The 19,354-nt window shown below is 40.9% G+C and overlaps 1 protein-coding gene and 1 long non-coding RNA gene across 13 annotated transcripts in view; one reads left to right on the top strand and one right to left on the bottom strand.

The window, feature by feature from the left end:
- Positions 1–19,354, bottom strand: part of DCLK2 (doublecortin like kinase 2) — a 179,193-nt gene that overhangs the window by 67,988 nt on the left and 91,851 nt on the right. The window lies entirely within an intron of this gene.
- The window catches only part of LOC129533238 (uncharacterized), a 50,358-nt gene continuing 39,890 nt past the window's right edge, over positions 8,887–19,354 (top strand). The window contains exons 1-2 of the long non-coding RNA XR_008679311.2: positions 8,887–9,172; positions 10,698–10,719. This is a non-coding gene — a long non-coding RNA (uncharacterized lncRNA). The remainder of the gene's footprint in view (positions 9,173–10,697; positions 10,720–19,354) is intronic.

Raw genomic sequence — 19,354 nt, 5'->3', positions numbered from 1 at the left:
TATAGTCAGTTATGTCTACCTTTTATTTCTAACTATTTTATTTTTCACATACATATATTCAATAAATGGTTCTTAAATGGAATTGAACTGAGTTTTATTTTTTTGGCCAAATAAAAACGTATCTACTGAAGTTTAATATAATTTTTTTTAAAAAGGGAAATTGCATTTTTTGCAATTAATTTAGCATGAAGAAATAACTGAATTTTAAAAAAACATATCTGAATGAATCTGAAAAAAATCAGTTAATTTTTAATTGATTTTATTACAAGGAAATATTTCATCTGGTACTAAATTAGTTGGCATTTGATTAACATAAATAACAGTAAATAACCAAGTTACTACCTGGAATAAAAGCATTTAACAAGTCTGAGGAACATAACATATCAAAAAGGTGACTTTTTTTTTCCATAGAAGCTTATTTGGCTTTTTTTTTTTTTTTTTTTTTTTTTTTTTTTTTTTTTTTTTTTTTTGAGACAGAGTCTCACTCTGTCACCCAGGCTGGAGTGCAGTAGCGCGATCTCGGCTCACTGCAAGCTCTGCCTCCCAGGTTCACGCCATTCTTCTGCCTCAGCCTCCCGAGTAGCTGGGATTACAGGCGCCCACCGCCACCATGCCCGGCTGATTTTTTTGTATTTTTAGTAGAGATGGGGCTTCACCATGTTAGCCAGGATGGTCTCGATCTCCTGACCTCGTGATCCGCCTGCCTCGGCCTCCCATAGTGTTGGGATCACAGGCGTAAGCCACCATGCCCAGCCCTTGGATCTTCTTAATTGACCTTTTAATGATTTCACCTGTCAGTTTAAGTTTGGATTCCCAAACATAGTGTACATAAGATGTCTGCCTCCCTCTGATTCAGGTTCTAGTCACTGAATGCCTATTTGGTTAAGCAGTTAACCAAATTATACAATTTTCTTTTTCTCTTTCTGTTGCCTTGGCTGGAGTGCAGTGTTACGATCTTGGCTCACTGTAACTTCCACCTCCCAGGCTCAAGGGATTCTCACACCTCAGCCTTCCAGGGACTACAGGCATGCGGCACCACACTTGGTTAATTTTTGTATTTTTTGTTAGAGGCCAGGTTTCACTATGTTGCCCAGGCTGGTCTTGAACTCCTGGGCTCAAGCAATCTACCTGCCTCAGCCTCTCAAAGTGTTGGGATGACAAATGTGAGCCGCCACACCTGGGCACAATTTTTCAACTAGGTTCTGATATGCCTTAATTCAGTCACTGCTACTGGCAAAGAAATGACAGCTATAAAGTGAATAAAAGATATAACTGATGCCAGACACAGTGGCTCACGCCTGCAATCCCAACACTTTGGGAGGCCGAGGGGTGCGGATCATGAGGTCAAGAGCTCAAGACCATCCTGGCCAACACGGCGAAACACCGTCTCTACTAAAAGTATAAAAATTAGCTGGGTGTGGTGGCACGCACCTGTAGTCCCAGTTACTCGGGAGGCTGAAGCAGGGGAATCGCTTGAACCCAGGAGGGAGAGGTTGCAGTGAGCCGAGATCGCACCGCTGCACTCCAGCCTAGCGACAGAGCAAGACTCTGTCACACACACAAAAAAAAGTACAACTGAGAAACAAAACATGTCGCAGGTATACTCGGGACAGGGACATATCTCACAAGATGTTAAACAACTTCAGCCTCCACTCATTTAAAGTGTTTTTATTGAGCATTCATTATGTGCCAGGCACTATTCTAGGTGCTACAGGATACATCAGTAAAGGAAGAAAAAAGAGACAAAAATTATTGACCTCATTAAGGAAATGTGTGCACAGGTAAATTTATGTCACAACAGAAGATAAAGAGCACAGAAGGGGAGTAGTGAATGCAGAGGATGGGTGCTGCAGTACTGAAGAGGGTGGTCAGGAAAGCCTTCATTGCAAAGGTGACATTCGAACAAAATATTGGAAGCAAGTCACATGAATATCTGTAGGGGGAAGTATTCCAGGCAGAGGGAAAGAAATGTACAAAAGCCCTGTGGAAAGATCATTAAAGAACACAGTCTACCAGCAGCTCCCTAGAATAGTCATAAAATGGGCCGGGTGCAGTGGCTCATGTCTGTAATCCCAGTGCTTTGGGAGGCCAAGGCAGGCAGACCGCATGAGCCAAGCAGTTTGAGGCTGCAGTACTATACTCTGGGTGACACAGCAAGACTCTGTCTCAAAAATCAAAAATAAATAACCATAAAATGGATAAGAAAGATCTGACTTAAAGCAAAGCAATGGTTTGGTATATATCTATATATGTGAGCTGCATGCAAAATACGAACATTTTTTAGATAATGTAAATAAACAGAATTGTAAGCACATCGATCTTATTTTTATGCTAAAATTACATTTGCATATTTAACAATAGACCTCTTTAGTCTAATGCAATCATTATTTGCCCATGCTTAAATTTCACACGTATATGAGACTACACACACACACACACACACACACACACACACATTTTGAGATAGAGTCACTCTGTTGCCCACGCTGGAGTGCAGTGGCACGATCACAGCTCACTGCAGCCTCAACCTCCTGGGCTCAGGTGATCCTCTCACTTTGGCCTCTCAAAGTGCTGGTATTACACATGTGAGACACTGTGCCCAGCCTGGGACTACGTATTTAACTGTTCCTAGTAGTGGCCCAAATTCAGTTGATACTTCTTAATGTAGAACATCTGATAAAATGCCCAGGATCTGATATAAAGTAAAATAACTCACCAAGGAATGTACTACTGTACATTCATTCATTCTAACATTAATCAAGTGCCTACTATAATATGCCAGGCATAAATAAAAAACAAGCAGCACACAGTCTAGTGATGAAAATGGACAAGACAACTAATAATTACAGTTCAAAATGTTACAATAGGGTGAATGTTATAGAAGAACACCCTGACTATTATGGGAATAAAGGAACACAACTTGATAAAAACAGAACCCATAAAATATTTAGTACCTTTAAAATATCTCATGTTTGGACACTAAGATAATTTTTCTATGTTTTACAACATATTCTGTGTTCTTTAACTCTGGTAAACTGTATGTTCCTTCTACCATTTATTTTTTAAACGAGTTGAGGTATGGACCAGGTCGCTGAATCCGTCTGAGGAAAAAAAAAAATCAGTATGAATAACATCTCAGAATCATTCTTAACAAGGGTGAGGAAAAGTGTATCAGTTTAGAAGGCCTCTTACTGTTGCTTCTAAATTCTTTCTACAATGCAAGGAAGAATTAACTCTTCCAGAAGCTCATCAGGAATAATGGATGCCATGTGGCCTGTGAAAGCAAGCTATACAAACGAGGGGAAAGTAGTATTTCTGCTAAGGTGCACAATTAAAGCAATCAGTTAGGATCTAATGGGGAAACATCCAAGTGAAAAATAATGTATCTACAGGAGTCCATCTAAGTTTTCCAAATGAATGAGGGCCACTTAAAAAAGTAATTTTTCTATCCTTCACTAGACAGATTAATCAGGTTAGGGTGAATAGGTGCCAGCCATAATTTCAGCGCTAGCTCGTAATAGCTTGCCACAACCACTCTTTTTCTTTCCTTATTTGGTATCTATTAAAAGATACAAAAACGTGTGAAAGAGGCTTGAGGTCTGATTTATTAATTATTTATTTATTTTTTTTTGAGATGGAATCTCACTCTGTCACCCAGGCTGAAGTACAATGACACTATCTCAGCTCACTGCAACCTCCACCTCCCCAGTTCAAGCAATTCTTCTGCCTTAGCCTCCCGAGTAGTTGGGATTACAGGCACCCACCACCACGTCCAGCTAATTCTTGTATTTTTAGTAGAGATGGGGTTGCGCCATGTTGGTCAGGCTGGTCTGAAACTCCTGACCTCAGGTGATCCGCCCGCATTGGCCTCCCATTACAGGCGTGAGCCACCATGCCAGGCGAGGTCTGATTAAAAAAAAAAAAAATACTATGCATGATATGATCTGGCTCTGTGTCCCCACCCAAATCTCATCTTGAATTGTAATCCAAACTGTAATCCCCACGCGTTGGAGGAGAAACCTCGTGGGAGGTAATTAGATCATGGGGGTGGTCCCCCTATGCTGTTCTTGTGATAGGGAGTGAGTTCTCTCAAGATATGATGGTTTTATAAAGGGCTTTCCCCACCTTGACTCATTCTTCTCCTTCCTGGACCATGTGAAGGACATGTTTTCTTCCCCTTTGGCATGATTGTAAGTTTCCTGAGGCCTCCCAAGCCATGCTGAACCGTGAGTCAATTAAACCTCTTTCCTTTATGAATTACCTAGTCTCAGGTATTTCTTCATAGCAGTGTGAGAAGGAACTAATACAATGCATATATTAGTAGCACAATAAACCCTTTCCTCAAAACAAAAAAAAGAGGACACACAGAGATAATCTTCCCTGAACACTTACATTCTGAACCAGAGTGGGGTGTGTTAGGGAGTAAGAGTAAGAAACACAAGACTGGCCAGGCACGGAGGCTCACACCTGTAATCCCAACACTTTGGGAGGCTGAGGCGGGCGGATCACGAGGTCAGGAGATCGAGACCATCCTGGCTAACATGGTGAAACCCCGTCTCTACTAAAAATACAAAAAATTAGCCGGGCGTGGTGGCGGGTGCCTGTAGTCCCAGCTACTCGGGAGGCTGAGACAGGAGAATGGCGTGAACCCAGGAGGTCGAGCTTGCAGTGAGCCGAGATCGCGCTACTGCACTCCAGCCTGGGCGACAGAGTGAGACTCCATCTCAAAAAAAAAAGAAGAAGAAGAACAAGAAGAAGAAGAAGAACAAAAAGAAGAAGAAGAACAAGGGGGAGGGGGAGGGGGAGGAGGAGGAGGAGGAGAAGGAGAAGAAGAAGAAGAAACACAAGACTGACACCCATTTCCTGACCCATTGACACTCTTTGGAAATCTTGTGTTTCTTACTCTTTCCAGAAGTACACAGGAGTTGGTGTCAAAGCAAACTGGATTTCTCTAAAACCCCTTCCTGCTCTAAGATTCTAAAGTCTAAATATTTTAGTCTCTTAAAAGAGCTATTATTTATATTTTAGGAGACTGCTTTTAGAAAAGTTGAAATGCATTTTTCTGAGAGAGAGTAAAAGGAACACTATTTTAAGTGGCTACACAGTAATGTCCATAGATTTCTTTCTGTTCAAGATTTAGCTTTGCATGTCCTCAAAGAAATCTTCAAAGCCCCTCCAAATCCAGATGTTTCCTCAATACTCTAACTCACTCAAGACAGATGTTATCATTGAGGTTAACTGCCTGGTTTTGTGTCTGGACCTCTCACCAGACTGAGCACCATACATGCAGTCTTGTTCACCACTATAATTCCAGCATTACATAGCACCTAGTATATAGGCTTTGCTTAATATATTTCTGTTGAATGCATAATGATTGAAATGCCTTGAGGCTGGGTGCGGTGGCTCACGCCTATAATCCCAGCACTTAGGGAGGCCAAGGCAGGAGTTCGAGACCAGCCTGGGCAACATGGAGAAACTCCATCACTACAAAAAAATAGAAAAATGAGCCAGGTGTGGTGGCTCATGCCTGTGGTCCCAGCAACTTGGGGGGCTGAGACTAAAGGACCACTTGAGCCAGGAAGTGGAGGCTGCGGTGAACCAAGATTGCGCCACTGCACTCTAGCCTGGGAAATAGAGTGAGACTCTGTCTCCAAAAAAAAAAAAAAAAAAAGAAAAAGAAAAAAAGAAATCAAAAGAAATGCCTTGGGTCCTACTTTTTCCAGGTAGCCCTCTCTAGAGGGTCCATCTCACACTCTATGGATTCCTATCAACTCATTATAATGCAGAGTAGTCCTGGTTCCCAAATTTATGATGTTAGTTTTCTATCCCAAGATAACCTATAAATTGTTTGGGCAGACCAGTCAAATCCTATGTAGCTCCTTATAAAAGATATAGCAAATACTTGGTTGATCAAATTTTGGCCCTGGACACCTTAAATTAACTCTAAAAACTGATCTTACATCATATAAGCTCTTTCAAGAATTAAATCTCTTTTACTATTATTTCAGGATGATTTGAGAAAAACTACTTGTGAAATCTGCTACTGCAACAATTTGGTAGAAGGGATTTAAAGCAATGCAATTTGCAATTACACTCCACATTTGGTGCTATTCAGAGACTTCAGATTGCATTAAATGAGGGTCTCTTGAGATATTTTCCACTGCTATTTTATTGACATTTTCTAAGACCTGATAAAAATTCAAAAGGAACATCACTGGATCTCAGTGAGAAACTGGTTTAAACTGGCATCTACTTATCTAAACAGAGTAAAGGGAAAATCTTAGCCCTCTTGAAATGTCCATCTTTTGAACAAGGACCACATTTTATAGAAGACATAATGGGAGGATGGATATCAGGAGTATAGAATAGATCAGCATTTTTTATGGATTTTCTTTAACTGTGTTGGCAGGTGGTAGGGGGTGGTGGTGGTGTGAAAGAGAGAGAGAGTGAACAAAAATCCCTACCTCCTGCTGAAATTAAATGCTTTCATTATCAGAATTCAGCTAAAAGGTTGTCTCTATCTAAGAGTAGTTAAAAAAACAAAATATTTCTACATTGCTTCTAAAAAGGATTTGAAGGAACTCAGAAAGGAAGTCCAGTAAATGGCTTATCTTTGAAACTAAAAATACTCTATAGGCTTTTAATAAAACTATATTGATAGCCTTCATTTTTTTCCCTAAGAAATGGTCATGTTACAAGTCATAAAATGCCAAAAGGGAGCTGCATTTCATTTTAAACCCCCAAACAATATTCTACTATATATAAGTTTTCTATCATGTAAGCAAGCAGAAATACAACTTTTTAAAGATGTAAAGAACATACCACAACGTTAACATGCAATAAACGATGACCTAAGATCTGCCTGAGCCATTATCATTATTTCTATTGCTGGCATGAGACACTTATTTTAAATAACTGCCCATCTAGATGCTTGAAGGCTATAAAATCAACAAATTAACTACATTGTAACTAACACTATTCCAGACACGACTCTTTCCCACTCCATTTTTCTTAAACAGTTCTACCCATAGGATAAAAGTTTTGCTTCAAATGATTTGGGAGGCCAGGTAGAGTGGTTCATGTCTGTAATCCCATCACTTTAGGAGGCTGAGGTGAGAGGATCGCTTGAGGCCAGGAGCTCAAGCAAGACCAGCCTGGGCAACATAGTGATACTCTGTTTCTACAGAAAATCAAAAAATTAGCTGGGTGTGGTGATGCACAACTGTGGTCCCAGCTACTGAGAGGCAGAGGTGGGATGATAACTTGAGCCTGGGAGGTCAAGGCTGCAGCGAACCGAGATGGTGCCACAGCACTCCAGCCTGGGCAAGAGAGTGAGATACTGTCTCAAAAAAATTTTTTTTAATTAAAAAAAAAATGAACAGGGAAACCATATCTGAAATAAAGGAAAGGTAAGTCATTTGGTCCTTCCAAAATGCTAGTGACAACAACCAGATAAACAAATTCACAGGTCAGTAAGCAGAGGCTGGGATTCTCCCCATTTCTTTACCCTTGGCCCAGAGTACAATGAGCATAAATAGCCCTCTTTGTTCCCAGTAAATGTTGGCTGGCCTACAGTAAGGGAAGGACCCTTTCTACAGGAAGAAGAAAGCTACTTAGAATAGCAATGTTTTTCAGCTTCCTGTAAATTCATTCAGCCAGGCACTCAGGGACCATGTGGTTGCCATGGAAACAGAACTGAAGCTAAAAGATGACAGTTCTTACAGTAAAGGGCTTCTCAAAGGCATCTGCAGACAGCTCCCTACATTTGGTTTGCTTCCTTAAAAAAAAAAAACACTGGATCTAACCTTTTCCCACTGCAACCTTCTCATAATAATTATTCACCAGTTAAGACCAATCATGGAATACTGAGACCAAAGATTTGGCTTTAGGAAGTGCCTCTTTCTATCAATAGGATCAAAAGGTTTTAAAGAATTCAGAGATATTGAGCTTCTAAATATATTCTGGGAGGAGAAGCAATCATCACTCTTCCTGTAAAAGAGGTCATTTCTATGTCAGTCCTCTGACTGCCCCCTACTGAGAGCCACTCCCTACCCCCAGTCTTAATTCCCACAGGAAAAGGTTTCAAACCCACTCTGGAGCTTTCCACCAAGTGAAGAAGGCTGGAACTGTAGGGGCAGAAAGGTGATCCCTTTCTTCCCCATTGTAAGGATCACGGTAGACACTCCTATAACAAAAGACAGGTTAACAAAAGAAAAGCATAACAAATTTATTAAATTTTTAAAAAATTTTTTTACATGACAAGCCCTCACAATGAAGACCCAAAGATACAGCTATCCACTTGTATGCTTAGGTCCAATCAAGAATGGACAGCCATGTAGAAATATAATTGGACAAAGACTGTGACATAATGCTAGTAGACTGAGGTAGAGAAACTCAGCAATGCCTGTCTGCCCAGGGTGTTCCCGACCTCTGTGTGCAGCAGTCCCTCCTCCTGGGTTTGGGGCAGGACTCTTTCTGGAATGGGGGTCTTATGATCTACTACCACACAAGGTAGGTCAGAGAATTTCTTTATGGCCAGCTCTTACAGAGAAAGGTTTGGGGAAAGTTAGAGGAATATTTTCAGGTTTTATGGCTGGCCTTGGGGAAAAGGGGTTCTGGTTTCTACGACCCACCTTGGGGAAGGGATTCTAGTTTCCGTGGCCTGCCTGGGGGAGAAAGAGGGGTAAGAGACCAGAGGGCAGGAGAAGGTCAGAGAGAGACTTTGCTTCTCAAGCTGTTTCTGATGCCTTCGCTTTGGGGTATTGTGTTCTGCGCCCCAATAGAGCAAAGTTTTAGAAGAACTCAGGTGAAGAAGTCAGAAGAAACTTATTGAGTCCAATGATCATGAGCTTTTACTCTGAAGAAGCTAGAGTGGAACGTGTTCAAGCAGATGTGACTGGAACTTAAATAAATGCTCTCTAGGACTCAGTCATCTTCAAATAATAAACAAAAAATGAAATCATAAGTGTTATAGAGAAGGCAATTGAGAACCAAAGCAAAAGGTGGCAATCTTCCAATCCAAAATTTTCTATTTCCAACAGAAATGGAATGGGAACAAGCATGGAATACCTAACGATGCAATGACACAATGAATTTCACGTAACTCCCAGGAAACTACCTTGTGAAGTGGGGACTACCATTCCGATTTTACACAAAAAGAGGCTCAAAGAGGGTAAGTAACTTGTGCAAAGTCATACAGCCAGTAAGGGAGGAGCTGAGATTTACACTCTAACTTGGAACATACTCTTTGTACTTGGACCACATACTGTCTCCCTAAAGAAGTATTAACAGTGTAATTTACAACCTATGAAAAAACATAACAGGGCTTATTGAGGTAAGTCGGATAATTTTTTATACTTGTCTAAAACCCAAATAATCAAAGCATTTTTCTATATCTTACTTTTATGGAGTAAATGAATGGCAAGTATGTAAGCTTATATCTAGGATTTTTTTTAAGGATCAACTTCTAAGTAATATCATAAGGTCAGTACAAGTTTAGGCCAATCTCCCATACCTTAGGGAATACTGAATATGTTTGGAAATTGATATCTTCAAACAAACTGGCTAGCTCTTTAAAAACAAACTACAAACCGAAGTTACAATCATGGTTTTATTAGGTTGGTGCAAAAGTAACTGCAGTTTTTATCATTACTTTCAATGGCATAACAGAATGGGACTCTATTTGCTGACAAACTGGGAATTCTAAGGGTATAAATATGTATTAATAATATTATGACCTTTAAAATTTTTAAATCAATGCAAAACCTGCAGCATTTTTCGGGAATTGATTGTCTGTACATAAAAATAAGATTAGTCAACCCTTTTGGTGTCTGTTTAGCATACAACGAGCACATCCAGGTAGTTAAGACCCTTGGAATCAAGACTAAGAGAACCATCAATTAAGGAGGCATGGTTGGTTAATTCTATACTTATTTTGAAAATAAGTTAGTTAATTCTATACTTACTTTGGAAAACACCAACTATTCAGCACGAATAGCAAAGACACCATGACTACATTCTACTACAGTGGGACTATTTAGGTTTCTAGGAAAACCATCACTATTAAAAAAAGAAATCTTGGCTGGGGGCAGTGACTCACGCCTGTAATCTCAGCACTTTGGGAGGCCGAGGTGGGCGAATCATGAGGTTAGGAGATCGAGACCATCCTGGCTAACATGGTGAAACCCTGTCTCTACTAAAAATACAAAAAAATTAGCCAGGCATGGTGGCGGGCACCTGTAGTCCCAGTTACTTGGGAGGCTGAGGCAGGAGAATGGTGTGAACCCGGGAGGCAGAGCTTGCAGTGAGCCGAGATCGCGCCACTGCACTCCAGCCTGGGCAACAGAGTGAGACTCTGTCTCAAAAAGAAAAGAAAATAAAAGAAATCTTGTCTATTTTTATTTCTTCTTAATAAAATTATTTTCCCTCCCTTGGCATCGTGTATCAAAAGACACGATGTATCTTGTATCAAAAGACAATCTTAATCTCTTTTTTAGCAGCCCCTAAACCAACTTCTGATTTGTTGCATTTAACATTTGTGAGCTTAGAAAGAGATATTTCAAGTTGAGGAAACTTAAGTGTAAAATAAGAGTAAACTGGTTGAAAGTTAGAGGCTCTGATTAGGAGGAAAGAAAATAAACTTCAGTTCCCAAATTTCACACTGCCGAATGACAAAGTTCTCTCTGCTTATTTCCTAGTTTTAAGTTGTGGTCCAGCAAGGTGAGTAGATTAGAGTCCAAAATCAGTGGGGCAGTTCTGTGCTGCAAACAAGATTTTGGTTTGTATAGCTGCATCTGTTTTCACATGACAAGGAATCAAAATTTTCATTTTCAAACCAACATAAATCTTACAAGAAAAGCAATAAGATTTTTTTTTTCCCTAGAGCAGCCTTCTTAGTAGATGAAGTTCTCACATCTACGGTCGAAGAAATCCTCTGAATAAGCTACATGCCTGTGGCTGTTCAGAAACGAAAAGCATGCCATCCGTTTGAATTATTTATGGCAACATTTTAAAAGTGAAATTGATATTGGCTGAGGCATACACCACAATTAAATTTTCCTGTTTAAAAGGCACCTGTTCCTGAAATACAGCCAAAACTTTTTATGCTAACATATGTACAACTGATTTGCAAGTTGATAGAGCAAATACTTAGTTTAGAAGAATTCAAAGCAAGACAGTTCATCATTTAGATTAATTGGCTTATCAATGCCTACTCTAAATATGCAAATACCCATAGAAAGGTTATGACTGTTGGCTGTGCACCTCTGCCCCCATTTACATGGAGCTTCACAATGAGGGTAGAAAACTCTTTTTGCTTTCATTTTAAGGTAATTCATATATTTAATTCAGGATTGAAGAGTTACAGCAAATAATTCCCAGCCCCCAGAATTAACAAATATCATTTGGTCATGTCTACTTCAGATCCCTTTAATACATGGAAACAAAACATTACAAAGTAAATTCTCTTTTGTTCCTGGTCCCCAGCCCCAATGCCCTGCTTCCTTCCCCACCAACCCAGGACAATTCTGTCAAGCATTTGGCATATATCCTTCCAACTCATGTTTTCAGACCTCATATTATAGAGGTATGTGTCCACAGACAACCAGGAATATCATTTGGTATGTTTCAAAACTTTTATGTAAGTTATGTCATACTGATTACGTCTTTACAATTTGCTTTTTTCACTAAGTACTGATTTTGAAACCTAAGCAGTTCTTAGTTTTTCTTACTCTCTCCTTTTTGGCTCATCGATCTATTCCTCAAACTTTTGCTTTTGAAAGATAATTCTATCATTAATATCATTACTTTTCATAAACTGCAAAGATGAATTCTTTATACCCTTAATACTTCCAAATTCTTTCAAATAAATGCCTTTCTCAGAATGTTCAATTTAGTGTATGTGTTATAACCGTTTTAGTGGCCAAAGTTCTTCGATGGAGGAAAAGATGTTTGAATCAATTCATTCCTCGCCGATAGACTACATCTCTAATTATGAAAAAGAAATGTGAAGCAAATGCTTGACATTTGGGCCTAAATATTTATGCAGAGCTGTTACTCCAAACAGGGCTTCTTGACCAAAAAGAGCATCAACTCGGAAAAAAAAAGCATTTTAAAATAACTAAAACCTAAAATTATTCAGGTTGGAGCTATATCTAAGCTTCTAGAGAAAACAAAAAAACCCTGCAAGATGTCTTAAAATCACTGATTCATAGAAATAGTTCCTTTAAAAAAACAAAGCAAAGGAAGGAAAAACAAAATCATATGAGACTTATTCTACATTATAACACAAGACAGGGTTTAAAGGCAGAGGACACTTGTTTCACAGGGAATGCATAAAAGGAAGCCCTCCCTGAAGAATTCCTTAAGCTGGGAAATACTGATGAACTGTATGCATGTAGCATCTTATCTTTTTCTTGCATTCAGAGACATGATATCCGTTCAAAGAAACATCTATTTCTTTTTTGCAAATCTCTAGGGGTGTCAATTAAACTGGGACTGGGACCAGCAAGTAAGGGAAGTTGTCTGTAAGCATTTATCATCAAGCTCTATGCTTTGCTGGAGGAGCCAGCTGTCTTAAATAACCATCCCCTCCCTGGGGCCACAAGTCTGGGCAAGAATGCTACTCATGTCAGAAACTCATGTCATAAGATTAGATTTGAATGGAAAAGCAAAGGGAATGCAGTCTCTTTTCTCCAGCTGGGACTGATTATTCCCTTCCCAACAAGGAGGCTGTTATGTAGCCTGAGAAGAAGAGCCTCCTTACTTCTTGGATATTTTCCAATCCATCTTGGCACCTGAATGAATACCCTGCCTCACCACAGCATTAAGGCCTCTCAGCCCCTCTCCAGGAAGATGTTTTGGTACATTATTTCTCCATTATTATGAACAGAAGTCACCCTTGGATTCTCATGGTGTGGCAAGGAAACTTGGGAACATAGGCAGGTGGATATGGCCTGATTGAATATCAAGGGTGGAGGCTTAGGTAGGTCACCATGAGCTTGCAGCAGCTCAGGAAAGTTAGGAAGACACCCAGCACCTGGAGACCGTATCTTTCTCGCTCTTACACCCAGAGCACTCAGCACTGTGCCTCCGCCTGTGCCGTAGGCACTCAGGGAATATTTAGTGATGGGTGAGTGGATGAATAGCACAGAGGCAGGGACTCCAGGCTCAGGGCTCATAGTATTAGATTCATGGTGGAAGGACAGCTTTTACTACAAGGATAGGCATGGAGATGGCTATGGAAAACCATGGGGCTTAGGCAGAGAACAGATGTGATGAGACAAGAGGGAGGCATGACAGCACAGAAGCAAGGATTCGAACATTAGTGGGATCCCAAACGTAAATAAATGTTACTTCCACAATAAATTCCAGCCACCTATCTTCTTCTGCCATAGCTGGTGGCTTCGGGCAACTTACACGATTTAAAGATACTCTGGCTTACAGCACAGGCAAAGATAAATGGGAGCCCATGTAGACCTCAGTGCAGGAGCTCTATTATGGACAGGAAGAATAGGCCAAGAGTTAGGAAGGAGCACGGTATAGAGAGGAGAGAGAGGGCTTCTCCAATGCCAAGAGGCAGGGCCACTTCCACCTTACTAAAGCATGAAGACACGCCAAAATGAGCTACAGGAATCAAGACATATTCTACAATAAATGCAACACATTATTTAAGCTCACAGAAATTACAACTGTATACATTCATTACATGATCATTTTTCAAGACTAAATATGAAACCTTCAAAACTGTGAGGCCTGGGACAAAGACTCACCAAGTCCTTCCTCCACCACCTCCACCGGTTGACAACAAGCCCTGGCAGGGGACCAAAGAGGGGCTCCTTCATCTGGGTGAAGGACAGCCCTCACGTGCATTTCTCACGTGTTCTGCCTTAGTCTGTCTTGAGTCCCAATTCTCCGACCCACGGAAATACCCATTTCATTCCCCTCCAGCCACAGGAGAAAGACTGGCTCAAACACCCAGAAATTAGTTCCCTCCTGAATCTGGAGACCACAATTGCTGGTTCTGTTCAGCGTATGGTTGTTTTCTTCAGTACTTCCTAAATGGTTTTTGGAAAGTCAGCCAGCACTCTCACAGGTAACCGTCCTTGGCTGAAATCTCCCTGGGCTAAATAGTCCCACCAACACAAGAACTTGCTGAACAAAGCTTTATATATATATAAATATATATAGATAAATATATATAAATATATATAGATAAATTATAAATATCTATATAAATATATATAAATTATAAATATATATAAAATATACATAGATAAATTATAAATATATATAATATAAATATATAAATATAAATATATAAATATATATGTAAATATATAAAAATATATATAAACATATATGTAAATATATAAAAAATATATAAATATATATAAATATAAATATATATAAATATATAAATACAAATATAAATATATATATATATATTTTTGCGACGGAGTCTCACTCCGTCACCCAGGCTGGAGTGCCATGTTGTGATCTCGGCTCACCGCAACCTCTGCCTCCCAGGTTCAAGTGATTCTCCTGCCTCAGTCTCCTGAGTAGCTGGGATTACAGGGGCACATCACTACCACCTGGCTAATTTTTGTATTTTCAGTGGATACAGGGTTTCACCATGTTGGTCAGGCTGGTCTTGAACTCCTGACCTCAGGTGATCCACCTGCCTCAGCCTCCCAAAGCGCTGGGATTAGAGGTGTGAGCCACCGCGCCCAGCCTGATGTATTTTTTTAAGTACCGTCTTCACTTAAAACATTATTTTGTGATTTATTCAGAAAAGTGGGACTCTGAAATTACTACATTCAGTAGTCTTGAACTCCTGACCTCGTGATCCGCCTGCCTCGGCCTCCTAAAGTGCTGGGATTACAGGTGTGAGCCACTGTGCCCGGCCTCAGGTCCCCTTCTTAAACGAAGCGTGGCCACAAACACAAAAGTAGCTCACGGTTGCATGAATTTTCAAAAGCAGTCCCCGCTTCTGACAAACATTAGTCTGGGAGTGGCATGGAAGGCACGTTGTGAAAGAAGTGGATGGGACTATTATATAAAACGAGAAGCACTGCCTCTATACCCTTCCTGACTTAGGAGACCACCTTGGGAATATCAATGCTGACAAGCAGCAGCTTCATAAGAGAGGTCTGACAATGAGAACAGATTCCAACACTTCCTTCCTGGACAAACAGGATGCCGCATGGCTACTCAGTAGGGGAAGTGCTACGTACATCAAAGAGGGCAGAAAGGATGTCCAGAAACTGGCTCTGTGGGTGTGCACATGCGTCTGTGCCTGTGTGTGGTGAGTCCATGAGGGAAGCAGTTTTATCTGAGTAGTGGTGACTGCCATTCCCAGAGTTCATTTCCTGGGTACCACTAAAGTGCGGTGTCTGAGGACTGCTACTGTTAGCAATTCATGTTTTGATATACCCTCCTTCTTTGCCTTCAGTACAGTGGGATTAATAATCATGGAAGATTCATAACCCCTTTGACTTCATAAGAGTTCAGCAATCCTTCCCTCTTAAATCATCAAAATCGTTGTCAAATAAATAATTTGAATATTACTCTCATCACTGCCATGAGCTGTTCATGTAATAAAGCCCCTTCTGCTCCTTTTGTTTGAATTGGCTTGGCTCTCTTTCCTCTCCCAACCTCATCCAGGAGCAGCACTCCTATTAAAATTCATGATGTTTCCCCCAATGCAAGTGTCTGATTGCAGCTGTCAGTTTCCCAGTTCAAGGATTTTCATACTGCCTGAGAGGACAATGCAAGGCACTCACTGCTAAGGAAATAGGTCAAGCTCAATTTTTCTATTTCAGTTCTGCTGCCAAAAGTGGAGACTTTTCCTTCTAGAAAAAACACATCCTTGTGGGTAGGCTCAGCACTTCAAAGGAGGTGAAGAGGGCACATTTCTTTCCCTCACCAGAGGGAGCTGCCATGGCTTCATCACACGACACCTCAGAATTCCTTAGGAGCCTTTATTCCATCGCTGGTGACACTCTGAAAGAGCAGTTCTGTCTGCTCTTTGTCTTATTATGCTTCACAGACATCGAGACACCAAACAACCCAGACCACAAGAAGAGGGAAAGTGAAGACAGGGCATCCAACACCAAAAAGATACTCAATGTCCAAAAGTCAGAGACTATCCCGTTGAGTCGGCTGGTTTTTTGCATCCCATGCTACCACTGCAGAGTGAAGGGCAGGAGAGTGAAGGGCACTAGGTCTGCTGCACACCATAGCCCAGATCCATCTCCCTCACCCCACCTCTGCCCTTCCCCTCACTCCCACACGTTACACCCCTCTACTTTTAGCAAAAACTGTGGAAATGTTTTGTAAGAGGGAAGGAGGAGAACAGAAGATCCTTGGATCCTCAAAAAGTCAACAGAATTCAGAACTAGTGCTAAATTACTAAATACAACTAGAAGAGACCTAGCATTCACATGAGGCCTACCCCATTTCTAAAGATGTAGAAACAGAAACTTGGAGAAATTAAGTGGATTCTCTAAGACACAAATGTAGTACAGGTTTAAGAAGCAGCCAAGTCTCCTGACTTCTAGGTGTTCCTCTACTCCATTCCTACGACAAGGAAAGGGTAGAGATGGATAATTGAACACCCTTGGATCTAGCAAAATTTTTGTACTGCCAGGCAAAGATGAGAAAGAGCAAGGTATCCCAAAAAAAAAAAAAAAAAAAAAGAACACTCTCTAGAGTGAGGAGAACTGCATGTTTAGTAACCTTGAGAAAGTTATCAACTATTCTGGGTCTCACTTCACTCATAAAACTAGGGGCTTGGGGGTCCATGATCTATGGATTTCTTTTTTTTTTTTTTGAGACGGAGTCTTGCTCTGTTGCCCAGGCTGGAGTGCAGTGGCGCAATCTCGGCTCACTGCAAGCTCTGCCTCCCGGGTTCACGCCATTCTCCTGCCTCAGCCTCCTGAGTAAGCTGAGACTACAGGCGCCCGCCATGATGCCCGGCTAATTTTTTTTTTTGTATTTTTCGTAGAGATGGGGTTTCACCATGTTAGCCAGGATGGTCTCAATCTCCTGACCTCGTGATCCACCCGCCTCGGCCTCCCAAAGTGCTGGGATTACAGGCGTGAGCCACCGTGCCCGGCCAGGATTTCTTTAGTCATACAGGCCACACTGCCAAATATAGGTTTGCTGAGAGCTGCTGCATATGGGCACAAAGAGAATTTAAAAAGGATGAATAAGAGAGGGGCTCTTTCATCAAAGAGCATTTCCATTTCTTTCCTATTATCTACTAGGTTAAGCCAAGTCTTCAAGCATGTGGAACAAATGACTCAGAACAAACTATGTTACTGAACTCAGTAACTACCGTGTACAAAGCTCAAAGCTAGGCACTGGAGGAGCAACAACTAAAAAGAGCTTGAACAAACTGACAATCTCTTTAAGCAGAACATAAGAGACACGCAGATGAGAAGGCAATAATTTAACAACATTATTAAGTCATATTCTGGACATGTCACAAGATGCACGCATTTGTCAATTTATCTTTTACCCAGTCAGATGAGGGAGTGGCTGGGAGGACCCTGAAAAAGCTTCCTTAGAAAAGAAGTGGAATGAGTAGACCAGCCAGTGTGAGGGATTCAAGTATAATCGCGGAAGAACTAAGAGCATGGACAATGGAAGTTGTGGTAATGCTATTTGACACTATTTCCAAGCACAAATTTTATGTGGTAGCCAATGTTTGGTTTTCTTAAACTCTCCTCTCCTCCTACCCTCAACCTAAGTCCTCAAGTTCTGCTACCTCAAGGTTGAGTTCAACTCATATTCTCCAAGAAGACCCACTCCAGTTAACACTACAGTCCCTCAACCCCAACATTTGCTTTCTGCATTAAATATGCTGAATTTTAATTTTGACCTTTTTCTAAATGAACAGCTGCAGCAAAGCCCAACTTTTAATTGAACTTAGTCAACTAAAATTAATTTTTTTTTTTGAGACGGAGTCTCGCTCTGTCGCCCAGGCTGGAGTGCAGTGGCGCGATATCTGCTCACTGGAAGCTCCACCTCCCAGGTTCACGCCATTCTCCCACCTCAGCCTCCCAAGTAGCTGGCACTACAGGTTTCCACTACCACGCCCAGCTAATTTTTTTGTATTTTTAGTAGAGATGGGGCTTCACCATGTTAGCCAGGATGGTCTCAATCTCCTGACCTCATGATTCGCCCGCCTCGGCCTCCCGAAGTGCTGGGATTACAGGCGTGAGCCACCGTGCCCAGCCAACTAAATCATCTCTATTTTATGTGGGTATGTCTGAAATCAGTAAGACTGGAAATTCCTTAAGAGAGATTCAGACAATACAGATTTCTGAGTCATAGACTTAGAAGTTACCATTGAAATCGTTTAATCCAAATTCACTTAGTTTATAGGGATGCTACCTATAGAAGACCAAATAAATTAAGAATGTATGCTGAGGGCATTGTGAATCTGGCCACTGCAGGAGCGAAAGTGCAATTTCTGAAACTGGGCAGAATTTTTTTTTTTCAGTGACTGTTACTTTAATTTCTGCAGTAATCACTTTTATACAAGAAAGCTCAATTTAGATGTCTCCATTATCAAAAGCACTTAATTTTACATGGATTGCCTCTAAACTTATGGTATGTCAGAGTCATGCTGTACAGGTTTTTTTCCAAGAATGAAGGATCAAAGAAATACCAAGATTCTGGTCTTTGTTCAGCCTCTAAATGATGATGAAAATGTGGTCAGGTAACTCAGCCTCTTAATATTTCAGTTCCAACTTCCCCCTAGGAGAAAGGAAGATATCAGACCAAGTAAACTATAAAGAACTTCCCCAGCTGTAATGTTCTATTTTTCATTTCCCAGTATCAGAGGGAACATCTTCTATGAACCTCGCTACTCGCATTGCAAATGTATATCCTCCTCGTTTCCTCTGCTGTTTCTAGCATAATTTTGAAAATGTTTAGCTTGTTGTGAACTGGAGTGAGGTCAATTCTCCTCACAGTTGTGGTACTCAGGAAAACACTTCTACTGCTTTTCCCCTCCCACCTTATCCTCGCCCCAACTAAATATCAGCAGGGTTATTTCCTTTATCTTTTTCTTTCTTTTAAAAAAAAACTGGCCGGGCATGGTGGCTCATGCCTGTAATCCCAGAACTTTGGGAGGCTGAGGTGGGTGGATCATCTGAGGTCAGGAGTTCAAAACCAGCCTGGCCAACATGGTGAAACCATGTCTATAGTAAAAATACAAACATCAGCCAGACATGGTGGTAATCCCAGCCACACGGGAGGCTGAGGCAGGAGACTCGCTTGAACCCAGGTGGTAGAAGTTGCAGTGAGCCAAGATCATGCCACTGTACTCCAAGCCTGGGTGTCA

This window comes from Gorilla gorilla, chromosome 3, assembly GCF_029281585.2.
Source record: "Gorilla gorilla gorilla isolate KB3781 chromosome 3, NHGRI_mGorGor1-v2.1_pri, whole genome shotgun sequence".
Taxonomy (NCBI): domain Eukaryota; kingdom Metazoa; phylum Chordata; class Mammalia; order Primates; family Hominidae; genus Gorilla; species Gorilla gorilla.
Note: the sequence above shows the minus strand (reverse complement) of the source record. Positions and strands in the feature narration are given on the sequence as shown.